Genomic DNA, 21,740 nt, shown 5'->3' with positions numbered 1-21,740 from the left:
GTGTTTGATTGTGGATAACCCCCCCTTGCCCCCTGTGTCATATGTGCCCCTCCCCCCACCACTGTTGAAATGAAACATACCCTCTTGATGACAAGTTTGGAACTCTCTTTTGCAAAGAAAACTGGGCCAAAACTGCAGCATAATAAGTTGCAGAGAAAAAGACAAAAACAAAATGAGAGGATAGATAAAACAATAATAAAAACAGACAGTAACACTTAAAGTAGGCTGGGAACAGACACTGTTACAAAAAGAATAATATAACAATGGGTTTATAGTCTTGATTTCAGCCAGAGTCAGATTCAGCCATTTAAATTCAGTTTGCAGACTATTCCAAGTGGCTGGAGCAGTAAACACTACAGCTATCTTTCCCATCTCTGTCCCTACATTAGATTATTAGCACTGCACAAAGGAAGTCATTGCACAGTCATTTTTACCATTAACTGATTATTCATAATTAGTTTATTAAAAATGGAGAAACTGGCACTATTTGTGTAAGCTATCCCAGAGCTATATACCTAAAATTAATTCTTAATTTTGACACTCCTTATTCGTTAGTGTTTGCAATTGTTGCCCTTTGCTTCTCTTTTATTCCTTTCTAGTCTTTTGAGAGTCTAATGTTTTACAGATTTTGTTAAAGTTGCCTTCACCAAATGAACTGGATGGCAGTTTATAAATGTTTTCCATTCACCAGTTCATCTAAATGCTGTTGGATCGTTTCTCCAGCATCAGTGTTGAACTGTGATGCTGGTCCATAAACCTGATTGGTAGACCCAAGCCTTGTAAATAAATATATCAGCAGTCAGGCAGATTGCCTGCAGAAGATTTTTTCCATTTATTTTTCTTTATTGTTAATTGTCTCTGGTCTCCATGAATCATCTCCTCCTCTCGTCCCATTTCTGTGAACTGACACCTGACCTTGGTCGTAACAGGAGATCTGTGCCTTCCGTGTATCAGTGGGTGTGCGAGTACAGCTGAGTGAAGGAGAGCAGCAGACCAAGTGCTCCCCCTAGTGAACGACTACAGCACTACAGCATACACACTGCTGCGGCACCCTGTGCGGTGTGGTCTCCCCTCTCCGCCCTGACTCTGTCTGCTGTGCTGGAGTCCAGAATGCCCACAGATTCACATCCATGAGCTGCAGTGAGTAAAACACACACACACACACACACACACACACACACACACACACACACGGTGGCATAAGTGCATGATTCATGCTGTCTGCAAACTGTCAGAGCTACACAGAACAGGCCACTGGAGGAGAAACATGAATTGGCTCCAAGAAGAGATTTTCTAAATCAAGTTCCATCAAGCCAGTGGTGCAGTCAGACATGCATCACAGTCTGCTCAGATAGCCAGAGCGGAGAAGGTGGGGATATATCAGGGCTTTCTGCATGTGCAAATGCACACAGTAATCCAGGGTGAGCACTGACACAGAAACCATATTCACAGTCATGACTGATTTAACTACACAAATATGATTATGGTCCTCTCATCACTCCCCACGCACTTCACCACTCTCACACATAGACACACTAAAACAGCAGCAAACCGTCCTCTTATCCTGATTTACATGGCCATAACATTTTATTCTCAAGTCACTTTAAGGGCTAAAAATACAGCATAACGACCAGTAATTGCTGCCTTTTGGTTGGTAAAAATAATGTCCGTCTCGCACATCAAAAGTTTCCCACACATTGTAGCGGGCAGATAGGGGAGGGGGAAAAAAACTCAAGCGTCTAAAAAGGGTGCCCTAAAGCTATCCCACCCATAAGATAATTAGAGCAGGAGAAACAGCATGTAATCATCAAGTGTTATAAAGCTACAGGGACCAGAGAGCATCGTCTAATCGGAAGCCGAGCAGTGTCTCTCCTCCTGTTAGCTTTAACAAGCACACTATCAATTAACACACAAGTGGAGTCACTCCTGCGGTGTCACACTCAAGGTAAATTTAGACGTTAGGGAAGACAAACAACTTTTGGCCACATAAAGGACAACAAAGTCTGCAGTGTTCTGTGGGAAATGTACAAACTGCAAATTGTCATTCCTCTGTGTGTCTTCCACACTGCACAGAGGTTTCTTTTTTTTTTTTTTTTTTTTTTTGTAAAAGTCTGACATTTAAACAGCTCCTGGTACCAAAGACCAAACAGTGTTTTGGATGTGACAGGACTCTGACTCTATACTGACAGTACCTGTAAATCAGAGCTGTGGACTCAAATCTTGAGAGTTGAACTGGAGTCAGAGTGCAGTAAATAAACTCGACATTTTCTTGACAATGCATGTACTTAAATCAGTCTCACAGCAGCCAATCACACTGCACATGCAGGAGGTAAAAGTATGTTTGTCAGTGCAAACCAGCAGACTGACAACAGATAAACCTCTGATTATCACATTTGAGTGTAAAGACTGCTAAAAGAATTCAGCGAAGACATTAGAAATTATAATTCTTGAGAATTCTTTATGGCACAAAATACAGAGGTGTTGAGGACATAAAACTAACGTTCTGGTGTGGAATTTTAATTGCATGATATGCTTTGTTAACATTATCACTGTTGGCATGCTAAGGTTGCCATTTAGCTCTAGCGTGGCTGTAGAGTTGTTGATCCTCTCTATCACAAAGTTCTTCGAACAATCACATTTTAGCCATGCTCTTTTTTTTAACTACCAGTTATAACCATGGTGCATCTGATCATTTTGCTTTTACATGTGATGAAGTATTTACAAATAGTAAATCCTAATTTCAAAAAGCATGATTTCTGTAAATTTCTATAGCACTGGCCCTCCTTTTAGCATTTCTTATTGCATGAAATTTGGTGGGGTCATACAATGAGGTGTTTAGTACCAGAAAGACAAGGTTTAGAACTTGGACTCGATCTTGACTTGGAACTTGATTTGGGACTTGTTTTGGATTTTGGACTTGTTGTTCTTAACTTGGGACTTGTTGGACTTGATAGGTTGGCCAAGGACTTGATCTCGACTTGGATCTTGTTCTTTAATTCAGACCTGCTAGTCTTGATTTGAGACTTGTGCTTGATGTTGGAATTGCTCTTGACTTGAGATTTGTACTAGACTCGGGACCTGGACTTGATATCAACTTTGAGATTGTTGGTCTTGACTTGAGAATTGTTCTTCATCTGAGACTCATTCTTGACTGAAGACTTGTTCATGACTTGAGACTTGTTCTTGACTTGAGGCTTGTTGTACTAGACTCAGGACCTGTTGGTGTTGATTTTGGACGTGCTCCAAACCTGGAGCCTGTTGGTCTTGATTCAAGACTTGTTCTTGATTTGAGACTTGTTCTTGACCTGTGACTTGGTCTTGACTTGGGACTTGTTGGTTTTGACTTTGAACTTGATCTCAACTTGAGACTTGTAGGTCTTGATTCAGGACTTGTTCTTTAACTTGAGACTTGTAGGTCTTGATTTGGGACTTGTTCTTGGGTCAGAACTGTTTAGTCTTAACATGCTAATGTTAACATGCTAACATTAGCTTCAGCATGCTGGATTTGTTAGTCTGGCAGAGGTCACTATCATAAATACGACAAGGGTCTTTGAACAATCACATATTAGCCACACTAATTTATTTCTCCTATTAATGTTTCTCTACATTGACTTCAAAGATCACAAACTGATGAATAAACTCCACTAACTGACAGATCACACAGACCAGAGATTTTCATCAGAGCGGAATAAAGAGCACAGCGCAGTGTCTCATCAAGGCTCTGAGCGCTTCTTTGTATTATCACTTCACTGTCTTTCTATTTTCAAGGTATCTCTGCTTCCTCCCTAATGTGTGCGTGACCTCGAGTAATTTCTAGATAACCTGTTAACTTGAAGTGATGCTATTAGAACTCACAGCTGAGAAAACTGCTGTTTGTCAACCTTGAATTACTCCCCTCTCATTTGTTAAAGGCACACAGCGGACAACTTGTCAGAAAACTAATTGCATTTAAAAGGAGTGAGGGCTGAAGTAATTCACACTTCAGCAGGCTGAACTCCACCCTGGAAAACAAAACCAAGTGAATTTGCATATTCTTCAAACTCTGAGAGTTTAAACAGATACCAAGGGCAGCGTGTTGACACTTTGTGAATGGGTACATATTGAGGTACAAATGTACAAAAGTTTTTAGAAGAAGTGGAATTTGAGTTTATCCGGTTTTTGGAGCTGGGACACAGTGCCACAGGCCGACAGCATTGTCTGAGTGCTGTTAAGGCTTGTCTACTCCCCCATATTTTCCCTGTCACCTTGACTCATTTAGCCCCGCTCTCAATCCTGCTTCACAGACTGCATGTGACACCTCAAAGACACACGCTTCCAGGTGCTTTAATTTTTAATAAAACCAGCACAGAGGCTGCTTTTCTATGACAACAATAGCCACTGTCAAAGACTCTTCTGCTGCTCCAGCCACATATGTGCTAACTTTGCAGAAAAACTTCCCTGCATGCCTGCACACACACACAGATACACACACACACAGTGTCCAGAATGGTGCTGTCATGGTGGCATCACTCAAGCAGTGGGAGCTTCAGTCAGTCAGTCAGCTGGCGAGAGGCAGACGGTGTGAAGCCAACACGAGCCTCCCCACAGCGAGAGAGAGAGAGAGAGGGATGAGAAGACAGACAGAGGCGAGTGGAGGAGAGACAGACAGAGAGGAGTGGACAGATGGAGAGAGAAGCGTGGAAGGATAGAGAAGGAGCAACATGGACGTCAGACAGCAGAATCAGAGCGGCCAAGCCAGCCTGTCTCACATCAAACACTGTAAACTTCAGAAAGTTTGAACTGCAAAGTGGTGCTCAGACATCAGTTCACACAATTAACCCCATTTCAAACAGGTGATCAGTATGGATCTGGATCTGGATTTACACCTGCTATTAATGTGTTCTTGTTATTTCAGTTCTGCTGCATTGTGAAGGTCAAAACTTAAACTGGTTCAGGTCACTGATTTTATTTGGCCTTGGCCTATACTACTTGTTTTAAATAGGATTTTTAAAGTAGTTTCCACAAATGACTGCCCAGAGCCTTGGGTACAGTGGCTGACAAGGACAAACACGCTACAATGGTACAAAACATTTCCATTAGGAGAAATGTGCTGCAGCTTCAGAAATGAAGACAATTCAAAGTCATATACAAAAACTTCAAAACAAATATAACTGTGCTGCAAAAGACAACTAGAATTACCACCTCATGGTGGTATATCTCTAGGAGCAAGTCAAGTTACAGTTAAAGTTTACATCCATGTCTTTGAAAACATGGATGCTTCACGCACATCTTCAAACCAGCAGCACAGAAGATCTATACAATCGGCACAGTTTCAAGGTGGACACCCAAAATTAGTGTCACCAATTCAGTATCTGACCAAATGTCTCCCCTTCTCTTCCTGAGATATGGCACTGAGTCATGGCCAAGAAAGTGTTTTTGTAGAACATTTTGATGTAGCAGTGAAGGTGACCTTTGACTTTTGAGGTAAAATATCATCACTTCATCATTTTGACCTATTAGACATTTGTGTTAAAGTTTGTCATAATTGGAGCAGGAAGTCTTGAGTTATGGCCAAAAACTTGTTTTGTGAGGTCACAGTGACCTTGACCTTTGACCTTCAGCCACCAAATTCTAATCAGTTCATTATTGAATCTATGTGGATGTTTGTGCCAAATTTGAGGTAATTCCCTCCAGGCCTACTTGAGATATTGCATTCACGAGAATGCGATGGACACAAGGTCACAGTGACCTTGATCCTGGACCACCAAATTCTAATCAGTTTATTCTTGAACATTTGTGCCAAATTTCAAAGGATTTTGCTCAGAGCGTTCTTGACACATCATGTTCATGATAACGGGATGTATGGAAGGACGTATGGACGAACAACCCGAAAACATAATGCCTCCAGCTTGGCTATAGCTGGTGCAGAGGCAGAGAAACTGCAGAGAGACAAACAAATACATTAATTGCAAACACACTGCAAATACAGAAACAATGCAAAGGCAAAAACACACAAGTTCACACAACAAAGATTCTCCAGGCCTCTTGGGGGGGACACCACATGGAAGAGCTTGATTTTCAACCTTAGAGAGACCTGATTAGAGAGCATTTTATTTTTAATTTTTTTTAATTTAATAATTTTTTTTAAAGAAGCAAAGTACAGAGGCAACATAAAAAGGTATTTATTCTTGTTTACATTTGTAAAAGACAAAGCTCAAATATTAAAAAAAATTACGTATCTTTTTGTGTCACCTCTTTGGGCACCCTGAGAGCCCCATGACTGTTGCCTGCATTACCTGGTTGGTCATCCAGCCTTGGTGGTGAGCAACAGTTTTCCGGTAATTTGACCCCATATTTTTTTTTTCATAATCATGGATTAAAAAAACGCGATGAGTGCTCCCAAAGAATGTGGGTTTAAACTTTAAAGAATGAATAAAACTGAAAAGATAATTCGGGGTCTAACAAATGGGGTCTTATTTTGTCAATTTTACCATATCAGTAGGCCTATAGTAACTGGGGATAAGGCAGTACACCATTGTATATCATATCAGTGCTACCCACTGAGTTAAGACTGATCGGTATTTGAAGGGGGCGGGATTTAAACTGGAAGGGGGTGGAGTTTAACCATAAGTAGATGGACTCGAAGTGGTAGTTGATATTTAAGCCTGAAATTCATATGGGTTGATCAGAAGTTGATACATTTACTGTTTAATAGAAACTACTTACAGAATAGAGTTTGAAATTATATTAGATCACAACAGATAGAGATTAAACGCAGCTACGCACATGAGGATTTTCATTCATCACCAGTGCAGATATAAACATGTTATCCAGATGATACTCATACTCGTAAGCAGTACACCATCCATATCAAATTGAGTATTTGGCGCAACCATTATAATTACATTGTACTAACTATGTTAATTGCTGAAATCTGAGAGCACAGTAACATCACCATAATGGCATTTAATGGGGCAGCAAACAGGAAGTACACTGACCAGACAAGGTTGTAAAGAAACCAACAAGTTAACAGTTAAGCAGATTCAGTGTGTGTGGTTAGCCTGTGTTTTTAGGCTTATGGCATCATCATCTTAACTTTTGCAATTATGCAATCATGTGGCACACTTAGATTTAATTAGCTGTTTCCTGACACCTCTATCAAGCTCTCAGGAACAGCAAGGGGCTCTGAAGCCAATTTCATTTGGAGGCCAAAATGTGGAATCACAACTTCAACCGGGCCCAAAAATAATTTTCCCCACAGACTTACATTGTGAAAGAGACGTCTGTAAATCAGTGGATACTTTTTTTTGAGCATCACAACCCCTGCATTGTTTCACCATCAGAATTGTATCCATTTAGTATGATAACATTTTAAAAGTCTAAAAGAGCCACACCATTAAATTAAAAAAAATTAAAAATTATATGATTATTATATGAAATACAATAATTAATAAATGAATATTATATGAAAATTATATGATTTAAGTAGATTAATGACTTCTACCTGCACCTGAGAAAATTTTTAAACTGAAAGCTTGAATGCCACCTTCAGTTCAATTTAATTTTATTTATAAAGCCCAATATCACAAATCACAATTTGCCTCAGGGCTTTACAGCATACGACATCCCTCTGTCCTTTGGACCCTCACAGTGGATAAGGAAAAACTCCCCAAAAAAACCCTTTAACGGGGGAAAAAACAGTAGAAACCTCAGGAAGAGCAACTGAGGAGGGATCCCTCTTCCAGGACGGACAGACGTGCAATAGATGTCGTACAGAACAGATCAGCATAATAAATTAACAGTAATCCGTATGACACAATGAAACAGAAAGAGAGAGACAGAGAGAGAGAGAGAGACAGAGACAGAGACAGAGAGAGATGCAGGACAGATGGCAATGACAGTAGCTTACAACAACATTAATGAAATTAATAATATTATAAGTATAGTTCTGGCTACTGTGATACAATATGTTGAAAGTATATATTAATATCTGATAGTATACATATGTGACAATAATCATATGTGTATAATAACAGTAGAAGTATGACTAATGATAACAGCAGCAGCAGGAGGCATCTGGCAGGACCACGGCAGCAGCACAACCACACACGTCACGCTGTCCAGGCACCGCTGCAATACGAGTTAACCTGAGAGACAGTGGAGCATGAAGGCTCCAGAGAAGAAGCCGAGTTAGTGACATGCAGAACGGCCGAGTTAGCAAGATGCAGTAATAGAATACGAGAGAGAGAGAGAGAGAGAGAAGGAGAGAAGGTACCCGGTGTATTATAGGGGGGTCCTCCGGCAGACTAGGCCTAAGTCAGCCTAACTAGGGGCTGGTACAGGGCAAGCCTGAGCCAGCCCTAACTATAAGCTTTATCAAAGAGGAAAGTCTTAAGTCTAGTCTTAAATGTGGAGACGGTGTCTGCCTCCCGGACCGTAACAGGAAGATGATTCCACAGGAGAGGAGCCTCATAGCTGAAGGCTCTGGCTCCTGGTTCACCTTTATTGCTATAACTTATTTATTTTTAGGTAAAACTGAAAAATCCTATTAAAAAGATATTAGTGGAAGGCATTTTTAAAAAGGTTTTTATCTGGTGAGATTTTACAATGAGGCTCATCGTCTTTTCTTAATGTTTATTTGTGCATTTTGTAATTGTTATTTTTATTTCACCATCTTTTAGACAGGGTTCAGCTAATGCAATTCCTGTAGGCATCACTGAGTTAATAAAATGCCATTTAGGCTATCAATATGTTAACCTCCAGACTTCTATTTAATTCCCAGATCTCAACAGGTAACTTGGTGTCCTGTACAACATTTTCACAACCAACAGGAATGATCAGTGAAGCTACCAAAATAAGTCCCACATTGCAATAAACTGGAATTATCCTTTAATGAATATGACTATGATTCTAAACGTTTTGGTGTAAAAATGCCATTATTTAAAAGAAGAGAATGACTCAGTACAAAACAAAAAATATTTAAACTAGATAGATAATCCATAATTCCATAGTCTCTAAGAGCAGACAGCGCTTCTGTGTGAAACACAATAGTTCTATGTGACTGTCTTTAGGCAGACAGAAAAGCCAGCCAGCTCACTGCTGTGCATTACAGTACACTGCAGCCATTATTTCTTTCTTTGTAAAAGTATGTGATTGCAGTGACGTCTGCACAGCATGGAGGGGCATTTAGATTGTTTGAAATTCCGTTTAAAACTTCAGCCAGGTATACACTCTAGTTAGAGCAGACAGGCATTCTGCAATAATCCTGAATGAGAGTAATGGTGTGAGTGAGTCACGGCTGGATTGGATTGGAACATAAATAGAATGGCCTGCTGAAAGGCTCCATCTGTGAGGCAGGACAGAGAAATTCATTCTTATTCGCTGGCTGAGATTTAAGTTTGCTGCATCATTATTTAGAGGAGAGAACGAGACAGAGGACAAAGGAGATGGGATGGATGGGATGTGTGCGTGTGTGTAAGTGTGTAGGTGTGTGTGTGTGTGTGTGTGTGTGTGTTAGGCTACCTGTGGGGACACATTTTAATTTTGGACTAAAGACAAATTAATTGGTGACGGTTTGTAATGGGGACAAAATATCCCCAAATGGAAAAATGTCAATTTTTGGGTCAGTGGTCAAGTTAAGGCAAGTATTACCCCGCCAGTCCCCATCCCCCTGACCAAAATCATGACATAATCAACTTGGGACTTTGTCTTGTTTGTCTGGAAAGCTCCCCACTTTGAAATCTGAACTTATTTTCTGCTGTTTTCAGAGTCCTTTACTGGTTCATAATGTTCACGTTGCTATGTATGTAGACATGCTGCATATCTTCTGTTTTCAAGGAAATCTCCTGGATAGGATTATGAGTTGCAGCATTTAAACATGTGGACAAACTGAAACCTACACTGCACATTTACACACGACCACTTTGTCGCTAATTTCTCCTCCGCTCCGATCGGTAACAGCTGTTTGCTCTGAGCACATGCACATCTCTCCATCTCTATCTTGCTCAACCACACACACATGCGCTATGCGCTGAGATCTGCGGGGTGGGGGTGAGGAAAGATAACGACAGTCACTCTGCATATCCCGTAGCATGGTTTGTACACTACTGGAAAGCACTGGTTGTTTTTCTTTCCATTCCTGTATAATATCTGTCCACTCTGCAAAGCTACAGACTATCTGTACATGAACACCATTGCTTTTGTGAAAGCATGTGTGTACTGATCCACCATGAGAATGATTCTGATGTCATTGGTTCTACCTTGCTTTTTCCACTGGTCGTCTCACAGTTTTAGGAATGCTGATTTAGGTTAAGGTTTAAAGATCCCAGGTTATGCTTCTTAGGTTCATACTTGTATTTTGGGCTTCTATCAGCACGTAATACCTGTGCACCCTCTGTCTGAAACACTCCATTTATCTGCCTTTACAGGCTGTGTCACTGGAAAGACATTGGTACACAAAAGCTTGGGTCCATGTTTACTCCCTGTCAGCTGCTGTTGTTCACATACACTGCAAAACATTCCAACTAGAAATTCAAAAGGACCATTTAGAATCTTTTTGTTTCAAAAGGTCTATATATTATACTTGTGACATCACAATTTCACAGAAACCAAGGCACCATTTCTGAATATAAACTGTTCACATTTCTCTGTGGACTGAGTGTTTTGATACTTTTACCGTATTTGTATAGCAACTACACCACCTTAATTTTTGAAAAGACAAGGGCATTTGACTTTTTAAAATGTGGGACCTTTAAGGTTGGGGTTAGGTCGAGATTAGGTTTAGGTAAATAGTTGCAAGGCTAAAGGTTGGAGGTTAACCCTCGAGGAGATACATATAAGTCTATCTAATTTCCCCAGAAATAACCTGAGTAAATGTGAGTGAGTGAGTCAGTGAGACGAATAGGTAAAAAGACAGAGAGACAGAGAGAGAGACACTGATGAAGGCATGAAATCCAAAACATGTTAAGATTTGTGAAATTTGCTTGAACTACATTAAATGAATTAGAACATTAATTCTAAATTGTATCTAATATCTTACATTATTTTAAATAAAACAGTAAATCCAAACACCAAAGTTTCCATAGGTGGCACCTACCTAAATTTAAAAAAAAAAAAAAAAAAAAGAAAACCTTCCTTTCAGTTGCATATGTACAGTATGTATATCATTTTAATGAAATCTAAAATATGGTTATAATCGGTCCACAGGGGAAGAATTGGTTCTATTTTATAAAGCCTATTCCAATACTCTGATGGCAAATACACTGTAGCCAGATGAAAGCCCATTAAAAAACAATTCATTCAACAATTAATTCTTTTTTTTTTCATCTGTCACTTCCATCACCTCAGTTTGGCTACTGTTAGTGACATGTTTTCACAACATGTGTGACCACATTTTGGCTGTGCAACCCAGAAAGTGTTAGCATTGTCTATTTCTGCAAACCACAGATTTTTCATTTTTTTATGTTATGCAGCAGATATGTAGAAACTCTACGTTTCTTTACGCTTCAACAATGCTGTGGTTAAAGAGGCAACAGATAGGATTCGTTTTTTTTTTTTTTAGCTTGGCGCCACCTAGTGTCAGTGGTGTTGAGTCGCACTGTCACAACAACCAAATTGACCGTGGGGATCAATCAATAATATGACTCTAATATGACTCTATTATACTGGTGGCTGTAAAGCCACCAGTATACCTCTATGTATATGTAGAATGAGAAGGTGTGTGGACACTCTACTAAATAAATAAGTAAAGAGACCGAGCAACAATTATCAGAGTTATCTGAAGAAAAAACAAACAGTAATGCAAATAATTATACCAGAATGCACTGTACCAGTACAAACAACTCACAGTAAATTATACCAATATGTACAGTATCAGTACAAACAACAGTAGACAGTGGAATTATACCAATATGCATGTAAACAGTCCCGATTCTAGAATAAAACGTACCGTATGGAAAGGATGCGGCCGGTTGGAGCTCAAATTGAATGGGAAACAAAGTTTAGTGTTCACTTAGCTGGGCGTAACTTAGCTGGGCGATGTCCGTCGATAGCTGCCTCCATGAGAAGAGACCAGAAGGAAGGGAGGGGGGTATCACTGTCCGAGGGCTGCCGTAGAATGGCAACGAGGATGTCAGCTGACCAACACTAGCTACCTGGTCCCTGGTTGCGGTGATTTGCGATGCTGGCCAGCTAGGAGTTAACTAGCAGCCAGTACAGTACAGTCCTCTCTCGTCTAGCTAACATTTAGCCGTGTTACTTACTGATCCATTAGAAAGAAAGCTAGCTGGACACCGGTTTTGAAGCCTCTTTGGTCACGGAGCTCCCTCCATCTCTTGAACGCCTGACTGAGGTTTACTCTTGTTTTTCCTCTTCTTTTATCGCTCTCCTTTTTGCTCTTCTTTGCCTGCTCAGACAGAGGAGCTCGTTTTCTTTTGCTAGGCCGTTTTTCACTGTCTCCAAACTTTGTCCGTCTGCCATTGTGCTCCTGACGTAACTGTCTCATGCCCAGCTCCTCATAAGGTACATGACGCGTTTCCTGCCGTAAAGCAGATTTTTTCTGCGAAATTTTGGCACCGGTGGCAGAAGCTTATTGTAAAGATTGCAAAGCCACTAAGTAACCTATGTAAACACTGATAGTCTGATTTTACTGTGGCCACTACCCTGTGCAACCCACATTATTTTCATAATGATATATTTAGGAAAAAATGCTATCTGTTGCCTCTTTAACATGTGGTTAGGTTAAGGAACAAAAAGGAAAGATCACATATGGGCTTAAAATACCTGCTTCCTTTAATGGCACTTACCTGGCAGGAAATGCAGCAACATCACGGTAAAAAAAAAAAAAACAATTGTGTTTTGTGGCAATTGTGTAGATTCCAGGCTGTCCAACATCCCTTGTCGTCCAGATGACAGCCCATACACTATGTTGCTTTAGAAATGTTGATATGATTCATAGATGTATTGTATTTGTGGTTTACAATAAAGGTGCAATCCAACATATTCTCCTGGCAGGCAGGTTGAAATTCCCTCAAATGAATACTTAAACAAAGAAAATGAAAATGCAGCCAGTGCTACATGTAAGACTAACACAGTTTTGTGTAACAGGGTTTACAAACTCAGCCATCTATCTCCAGTGTTTTGATTTTGTGAGCAATGAGGCTGCTGCCCCACCGCAGTCAGTTGACTCCCTCCTGCTCGAGTTGGGTTAAAATAACACAGTGAGTCCACCTCAATACAACAACAACATCTGTTATCAGCCAAATCAGCACCATAGTTATTAACTTGAGAAACACTGACATTAACTTTAGCTGCAAAGCAGCCTGTGGTCTTCCTGCCTGCTCATAAATGGGTGTCGTGCATTTTCCAAACGCTTCCTAACATCTAATGTGTTACCCGTTTTGAAGCAACTCACTACCTGTGCACATAATGGAAGCACTGCGTCTCTGACTGTGGCCACTGTGCCAATACCACCACAACAGTTTCTTGATTTAAGCAACCACCAAACGCTTTGATATTTCTGGTGGTGAATCCCTGACCTTTCCTCCATAAGGCCCACATTTCTGCGCCTACACAAAACTGTGATGTGTTTTTTGGATGGGAATAGAGCTCAATGACAGCAGAATAACTGATATCAGCCTATGACTAATAACCACTATTGGAGTTGTCTGTTTTCTCTCCCTTTAACTTATTCTTTTTGAAGTTGTTACTGTGGTTTTCTTTGTACAGCAGCACTTGATACTGTTCCAATCCCTGACATCCAACAAGATGATTTCATTTGTCAGAACACACAGGTTCTGCTGTACTTCTGTGTCCTCTCTCTTTAAATGTACAAGGCTTTTTTTCTGCCTCTGTGTTCCATTTGTCCTCTGACACCATTGTAAGTGGCTTCACTTGCTCTAGTTCTTTCAGGGCAAGAGGGGAGGGTGGAAATTGCCTCCCTTAATTGAGTTACCTTGCATATCTATTCCCTATTCCCACCCGATCTGATCACCCTCTCTCTCCCACTCTCTCTGTCTTTCTCACTCCATCACATTATCATTTGGCTTGTCAACAGATTTGGAGGTGAAGCTGCCTTCTGCTCTCCCAATTTCCAACTTGGAGTCTGCCTCATAGACAAACCTTCCATTTTCCATCCTCATAAACTTGAACATACAAGGGCAAAAATGAAGACAGTTTCCAACAGCACACATTTCAGACCAACCTCCCAATAAAAACGTTCATAAAGGCCATATGTTGACTTATGTTGACTCATAATTAACGAGTGTAATGTTTCACAATGTTTGCGAATTGGCATTGGCATGCCCAAACAATAAGTGAGAGATGGCGGTGGTAATACTTTGTACACTTCTCTTTATGAGGTCAAGATTGAACTTTGAGCCTTCATGTTTGAGCCAACATGCAGGCCTGAGAGTAGCAGTAGTAGAAATTTAGAGAGTAGAGTAGAAATACTATCTCCTCTACATGTAAGGTAGTGGTGCTATGATGTAGGGTTTAAATGCACTTTTTGAATTTGTAAATGGGGTGTGTCAATGCGAAAAACAACACGTTAAGTTGCTCTTTAAGGCCACATTTGGATTGACTTCAGGCATACCATGTAGGATTTTACTAAAAAACGGACATATCGCCCAAAAAAAATGCAAACACCAAGCGGGCATAGCTCATTTCTGAGGTTGGCTTTCACTTTCACTTTTTCTTGCAAGCATGTTTACAAAGATTAACTGACAATTCCTGCACAGTTTACCTTTAAGGCCTGTGTGGAAAAATGCAGCTCTCTCTTTTATTTGAATGAACAACCAACCAAAACAGGCAAATCAGTGTAAATGAGGTTGGGCATGTCCCCTTCACTAAACAACCAAGTGTCCCTCTCATGCTCCAGCACAAAAAATGCAGTCCAATGAATGTGTCCATAAAGTCATTTGGGGTTCAGTCAAAGTCAAAAAGGGAATCAGAGTGTATTGGGATGTATCTGTCCTCATTTACACTTAATTGAGAGTTTTGGTTAGTCGTTTCTGTGCAGCTTTAATGCTGATTGTGTAGGTTCAGCATTTTTTTTAGTTTTATCTAATGGTTGTGATGAAAACCAAGAAGAAAGGGAATTCATACTAATACAAGTAGTGTGTGGAAAGAAAGGGTTATTGAGAGTGATCCTAAGTATGATCTTGTATGGCCAAATTTTATGCTCCTACTCTACACACCCTACACCCTACACCCTGCACAATCACAGTCTCATGAGTCTTCGTTAAAAATTGTCATCACTGTATTACTACTCCTTATTTTATATTCAGACCTTCTGATCTTTCTGTCTAGCCCCTACAATAATGTTTAGATTTCCTACTTGCTAGTTGGTGATACAAACATTTCCAATTATTTTTGTTGAGCTAGCTAGGAATACAAGCATCTGCTGTCTGACACTATTTACATGTTACTTAACCTGGGTTAGCAGCATTTAGCATTTAGCAGCTAAGGAGACAGATCTATTTCTCAGGAGTTGGTAGAGACCAAAAACAGAGTTAAAAGAGAGTGAATGTTGGTCTTAAATTCATCAGGTTGACACAAACACAACCAATAAACACACCAATAAATACCTGTGACTACTGCAGAGTCATTCAACCCCTGTATGAATGCCAATTGTAACCTTTCCCATTGCATTCAAAACCCAAATATTAGTGAGAAAGGGGCTAAAGAGATGCACCATTACAAAGTCTGTATCCCTTTTTAGATAGGAATTGTGCAGATTTGCAGGAAAGTCCAATCAGTCTTCTTTCAGCATTGGCAGTATAAAAACAAAATCGGGGAGTGCAGCAAAATGCCGCCTACCTGCTTTTGTTTATACAGAATGTGCCTTTTTCGGGGCAATGGAGGGGCGTGAGCAAGTAACAAAACTTGTAGCTCAGTGTGTGACGTAACAAGTGACGTGGGAGGGAAGCCGCAGCTAGTCAGGCAGCGATAGTCAGGTAGCGATTCTCTTGTAAATCACCCTGTTCTTCACCGTCTCCATCATCTGATGGTTAATGGCCTCTTCGTTTGCGAGGGCAAGGAGGGTGCACAATTCCTCCGCAGTTGCTCATCTTTACGGCATCTGTCAGGTTTGTGTTTCCCTCTTGCTACTAGCTGTTCGCTAGTTCCTGCTATCAGCTGTTTCCTGTTTAACCACTGCCAGTGGCTCGCACGCGCGCCATCATCAACAGCCCCACCCACAAGTCTTCAACAGCCCCCTTTGTTGTGGAAGGCCGCCTCAGTCTGTTTAAACTTAAAGGGTTCCACCAATATGACTACCCTACGAGGCGGAAAATTGGGCGCCTTGGATCAACTCGCCTTTCCACCTCTGTGTGTATAAACGCTCGCAGCTGGCCAGCAAATCGGCCCAACATTCACAGAAAATCTGGCAGTGTAAAAGGGCCTTATGTGTCTTGCTCCTTGTAAGAGTGATCATGGGGCCCTTTGCACAACTGTGCCCAGGGGCCCATTGTCTCTTAATCTGCCCATGCGCCAGAGGCCAGATGAATCGGTTATTGCAGGTTTAGGGTGTTTTACTTGCATTTTGTGTATTGGAATATTTATACCCTCAGTGTTGTAGTTATGTGGTGTTTATGTCAGATGGACCAAAGGAAAACACATTCCACCCTTGTGGACAATAAAGTTGTACTGTGTTGTACTGTAGACATCTGAGGCTATAGCGCAGGTGTCCACATTCCCCAGCTGCTAATCCAGTCCAGCTTTAATTGGTGCAAAAGTGTGGGCTCAGGCTCATCAGATTTCTCGTGTCCTTGATGTAGAGAGGAGGCACGAGGTAAAGTCTTGTGTCTGCTCTCATTGTAATTATCAGCAGCAGCTTGTCTGTGTCTATCCAGCAGCAGTCCAGCGTTAACTAGTGATTCAGTGCTCTGATCAAAGAGGAGGTGAGCGAGGCTGGGAGAGGGGTTAGACCAATCAATAGGCACTCATTAGTAAGAACACTACGGAAACACTTTGCACAGTCCAAAGCTGATCAGTAAGAAGTCTCCGTGCCTCCTTCTCTTTCTTTTGCTGTCTATCTACCCGTCGTCCTCCATTTCTCAGCATGGTGATGAATTGAACAACCACATGACAGTCTGCTGCTCCTCTCCCCTGGCCTTCTGTCTTTACATCATTATCATCATCACCTCGCTCCAATCCTAACCTAATTACCAACACATTTAACATTTATCTTAATTACCCCCACACCCCCCTTACCCCCTCTGACTTAATTAATGTAATCAATAATTAATTTAAATATCACTTTTTAAATTAATTATTGTTGCATTGTGGCTAATTAGCCATGCTAATTAACTGAATGTGTCTGTATCCCCTCTGCGTGTGTCACAGATCAAATTCATAAAGTGTTTCATTGTTTACAGGCGAGTCCTCATTATCAGCTCCAACCAACTCTCCCTGAGACTGTCCTCGTCTTCTTCCCGTTTGTTTGTTTGTTTAGATAGAAACATCCAACCATCCTGTCGCTAAGCTACACATCAGTTAGGAGCTTTAATTGTCTTGTCTTATTCCTGATCCTTGTCCAACTTCTTTATTATTTATAGGTCACCGCTCTTCTCACTGGGCATTCTTCATCATTCCTCTCACTTTTCTGTTTCATTCCATCATTCATTCCCTTTTTCATCATCTCTCAGTCTTCTGTCTCTCTACCTGAGTAGCTGTCTCTGTTTCTCTCTGTCTTGACATTTAGCCATTCTACAGAGAGAGCTGATGTCGTGTTGTGTTCTATCTACAGCACTGCAAACAAGGAGATGGAATGATGACAAGAAAAGAGGAAAGTAGCTGTTTGATTAGAGGGTCTGCTTTGCATGGCAAACAGGGAGCCGATACACATACAGTATGCAAGTTGTTTCCTTTCTACTGCATGGTCAAGATCCCCTCTTGCCTTGGCAACAAATGTAACAGAATTGGCCAGATGATGGCACCATAACAATCAACTTGTATATCCTTAGAACAACTTCTGAACAGCTATGGTCAAAAAAATTATTCCTGTCTTAGCTTCACATGTCTGATGAGCCCTGTTATGGACTGACTCACCATGTGGGAGACAGATTGTCCCAGATGGTTCCCATTGAAAAGCTTAGAGAAGCGGCTGTGCGTGGCTCTCTGTTGGAGCTGGGGAAGCTGACCGAATGTACATTTATCAAGTTAGTCTTTATTCTTGATGTCTTGATGTCCAAAAAATAATGTTTGGAAACACTCTCAACAAGAAAAGTGCACTCAGAGTGCAGATCTCCGCCAGGTGGCCACCCGCGCTGGCCACAGACATTCTAGACTTTTCCTGCATATGCAGTGCATTTCAGAAGCTTTGCAAATACTAATGAAATATATGCCTCTTCTATTTTTGACACTGTGGCATGTTACACAGATCGAGTTCTCCTGCAAAGAGACACTGTATGTGTAATATAGATACAACATAACTATGAGGATAAATGTATTTTTAATGACTAAACACAGCCACAAATCTTTGATCCATGTCATTCATAAGTGGACTTTTAACAATATTAATTTTGTCTGTTGGCTACAGCACAATAACAACATGCACACCAACAAAAACAATTTCACTACACCATTTACTGTAAAACTTCAATTAATAGTCCGGACCACTGTCCCTTCACTAAATCCTACCCCTCGAACACAGGCTGGCCAGTCATAGCGTAGCATCTGCCAGCTCCAACAAGGATCCAACAACATCACGACTGTGCTCCATTGACTCTCATGCAATCATTTCCATTGTTTTCGGGCTGGATTTGTTGATTTTGAGTCAAACGCTGTGCCTGTAGCACATGTGTTAGTGACACCTGGAGAGGTTGTAAGGAAATATACATTTCTTCCTTGTTCCAAAACTAAACTCAAAACCTGGAAAGTGTAGCTTTGCTACCCTAGGTATAGCCTAATGGATGTATACACATGCTACTTTTCTTTGATGAATATAACAGTGAATAAAGACCTACACTGCTCTACGGGAACCAGTGAAGGAAAGCAGGAAACTTTGCCAATTTTCATTCAGGTGTGTGATCGCAGTGTGTGCACATGAATGTTGTTTGGCTTCGCCTAGACCTCCCCTCCGGCCAGCAGAGGTCCGGGTGCTGGCGGCAGCACAAGGGGAATCTAAACATCATTCATCTGCTAGACTCACAAGTCAGTCTTTAGATGCTTTGCTTAACTAAAGACTGATGTCTTTCTCCCTGATTTTGTGTTTAGATGGGCGGATACAATTTCAGAGTTTAAAAAAACTCCCTACGTTGCAGAACCAATAGTAAATCTGCAGGGCGGTCCTTCGGTGGCTCGCTGAACTCGTGCTCGTAAACATAGTCTGACTGGGTTAAAAGTTTTAAACAAAGTGGCTGTAAGTCCTTCATTTCCACAATCTTGTGGACTGAGCACACGTTTGATAAAACGGAGTTAAATCTCTCGGCATCCATTTTCAAGCTCTTTGTGTGTTTGTGGGGAGCGCACATTTCCGGGAGGGCTTGTCCTTTTAAAAAATGCATGAGGCGCTGCTTTGTTGCCGGCCGTTTTCTCCGGTGTGTTAAACACACTTTAGAAAGGAGTGTCCCCAGACTATCAGAAGTGGAGATCTCTGATTGTCTGGTGGCGAGACTATTCATCTGCACATACTGTGATGACACACAGCTGGTCAAATATCATCAAAGTTTCCCTTTATATTCATAGTCTTCTGTCTCGATCACCAGTGATGTGGTGGTTCACTTTTACACTGTGATCTATACGTTACTTTACGTTACTGGCATATATTTGGGACAGGCGTCTATATGGAAAGGGCTTTTAATTCCTTTCACACAAAACTCTTGCTGAGCAAAGATGGGAAATACTATCATATGAGAATTACCAGAATAAAAATCAGCCTATCAAACGAACCAATTACGAATTACTTATTTGGTCTATTTCCCACAGACAGCGTGTCAGAGACCACTTTAATCTATTAAAACAATATTCACAACTTGGATTAATCTATTTTGATTATTTTGAGTGATGGGCCATTATGGAAAAATAAGGAAATATTAAGGAATATAAATAAGTGAAGAATAGACATATTCGGACTTCACGACTGCTTCAGATAAAGGGAGTCACCTTTTTTCTGTCACTCTTGTTTCCTCTGCCTGTAAATCTGACTAATTCAGCCTTACTCTGGTGCTCATAGTTTCAATAAAAGAACTGAGAAATTGTGGAGAATCTAACTGAGCTACCAACGTAGTATCTCCATATTGACAAAAAAAATTTAAGATTTTGTATTTTCAATCTTAGCAATTCATCATGCCTTATTTTAGTGGATCATAACATCTTGGATATGGAATTAATCTGCAGATGCTCTGGTTTAAAACTTTTCAATAGATGTCAGTTTCTAAACCACGACGAAGGCCAAAGTGTGGCCAGCAACAGATGATAAAGTTTGTCAAAAGGTCTTTGAGCATTCAGTCATAAATATGCACACACTATTAGGCTGATTGGTCCAGTAGTGTGCAAGATTAGCTGCAGACAGACAGATACACACACTCACTCAAACTCACGCACAATGGCTTACACCTGGCGGAGGTAATAAAGAGAAATCTCATCTTTGTTTGGCTTGTTTAAGTGTGTTATCGAGCGTGGCTGGTTTGGGCTTACTGCTGCCATTTGATGAGGAAAAAGCATCCAGCTTAACAGTATTTCTGACTTATTGGGGTTGCAGTGAGTTGGTCCCCACACCCGCCCACCCACCCAGCCTCAGGCGGCAATGACGTGCCCGTTCCAGCTGAGCACACCAGAGGACGGGGAAGGATGGAGCGCTTTCCAAATCTCCAAAGCTGAGATTTATGCTTTAGTGGTTAAGGCTCCATGAATGATGACCAACTGGTTGGTCTGGCAAATGTTTGTGTGGTTAACTGTCCCACCTCTGATAAGCCGCTTCCCAAAACTTTTCCATGGGAAGCATCCAAGACCATCTTCCAAACAGTGGATGCGACAGTACCAAACATGGCCAATGCCAGAAGAACCTTGTAGTTTGACGTGCTACAATGCATTTCATCTGAGGCTGTGTTCAGACAGCTTCATGAAATCAGGGGCTCCTGATAACAGCTTCAGGATCCTATAACAGCAAATACCTTTAGTCTCTGCCATATTCCAGGGCCCCCACCAACCCCTGGGCCCCGTGAATCCTTCAGCATCACTGGCACAAATGTGTGTTATAAGAATGTGAAGCAGGCTGTTGGCAGAAAGAGCATTGAGCTCAGCTGACTCCTATCGGATTAGGAAGAGAACGGTTCGGATGCTTGTCAGATCTCCACAGGGGAGGCGACGGTTAAAAACAGGTCTGATCCCAGCAGCCTTCCCTGAGCAAATGCTGCTGGATGCTTCCATTTAAAAGGCCATTACTCCTCATCATGTCAGACACAGAAAGAGACCCGATATAGAAAAGAGGGCATTTGCATGTTGAATGAATTCACTAAAGCTAAACTCCCAACTGATAATGCGATTTTTTCAGCTATGCTTCTCACTTCAAGTGGGTGAAACAGCTGTTGCCTGTTACCAAAATAGGACTTTTTAAACATTTAAACGACACTACAGGTTTAATTTATGGCAATTAGTTTTTTTAATTTTTTTTAAATCTCTTTTCATCCATCTAATGCGCGCTTGTCAAAGCTTATCTTTCACTACGTTTAATGGATCTAACAAGGTAGACAACTAGTTATGTAGGAACAACAACTGTTAATAATTAAGCAATATCACACGAGAGGGAGTGATGTTGTACT

The sequence above is a fragment of the Epinephelus fuscoguttatus genome, linkage group LG9 (genome assembly GCF_011397635.1).
Source record: "Epinephelus fuscoguttatus linkage group LG9, E.fuscoguttatus.final_Chr_v1".
NCBI classification, from domain to species: Eukaryota; Metazoa; Chordata; class Actinopteri; order Perciformes; family Serranidae; genus Epinephelus; species Epinephelus fuscoguttatus.
Note: the sequence above shows the minus strand (reverse complement) of the source record.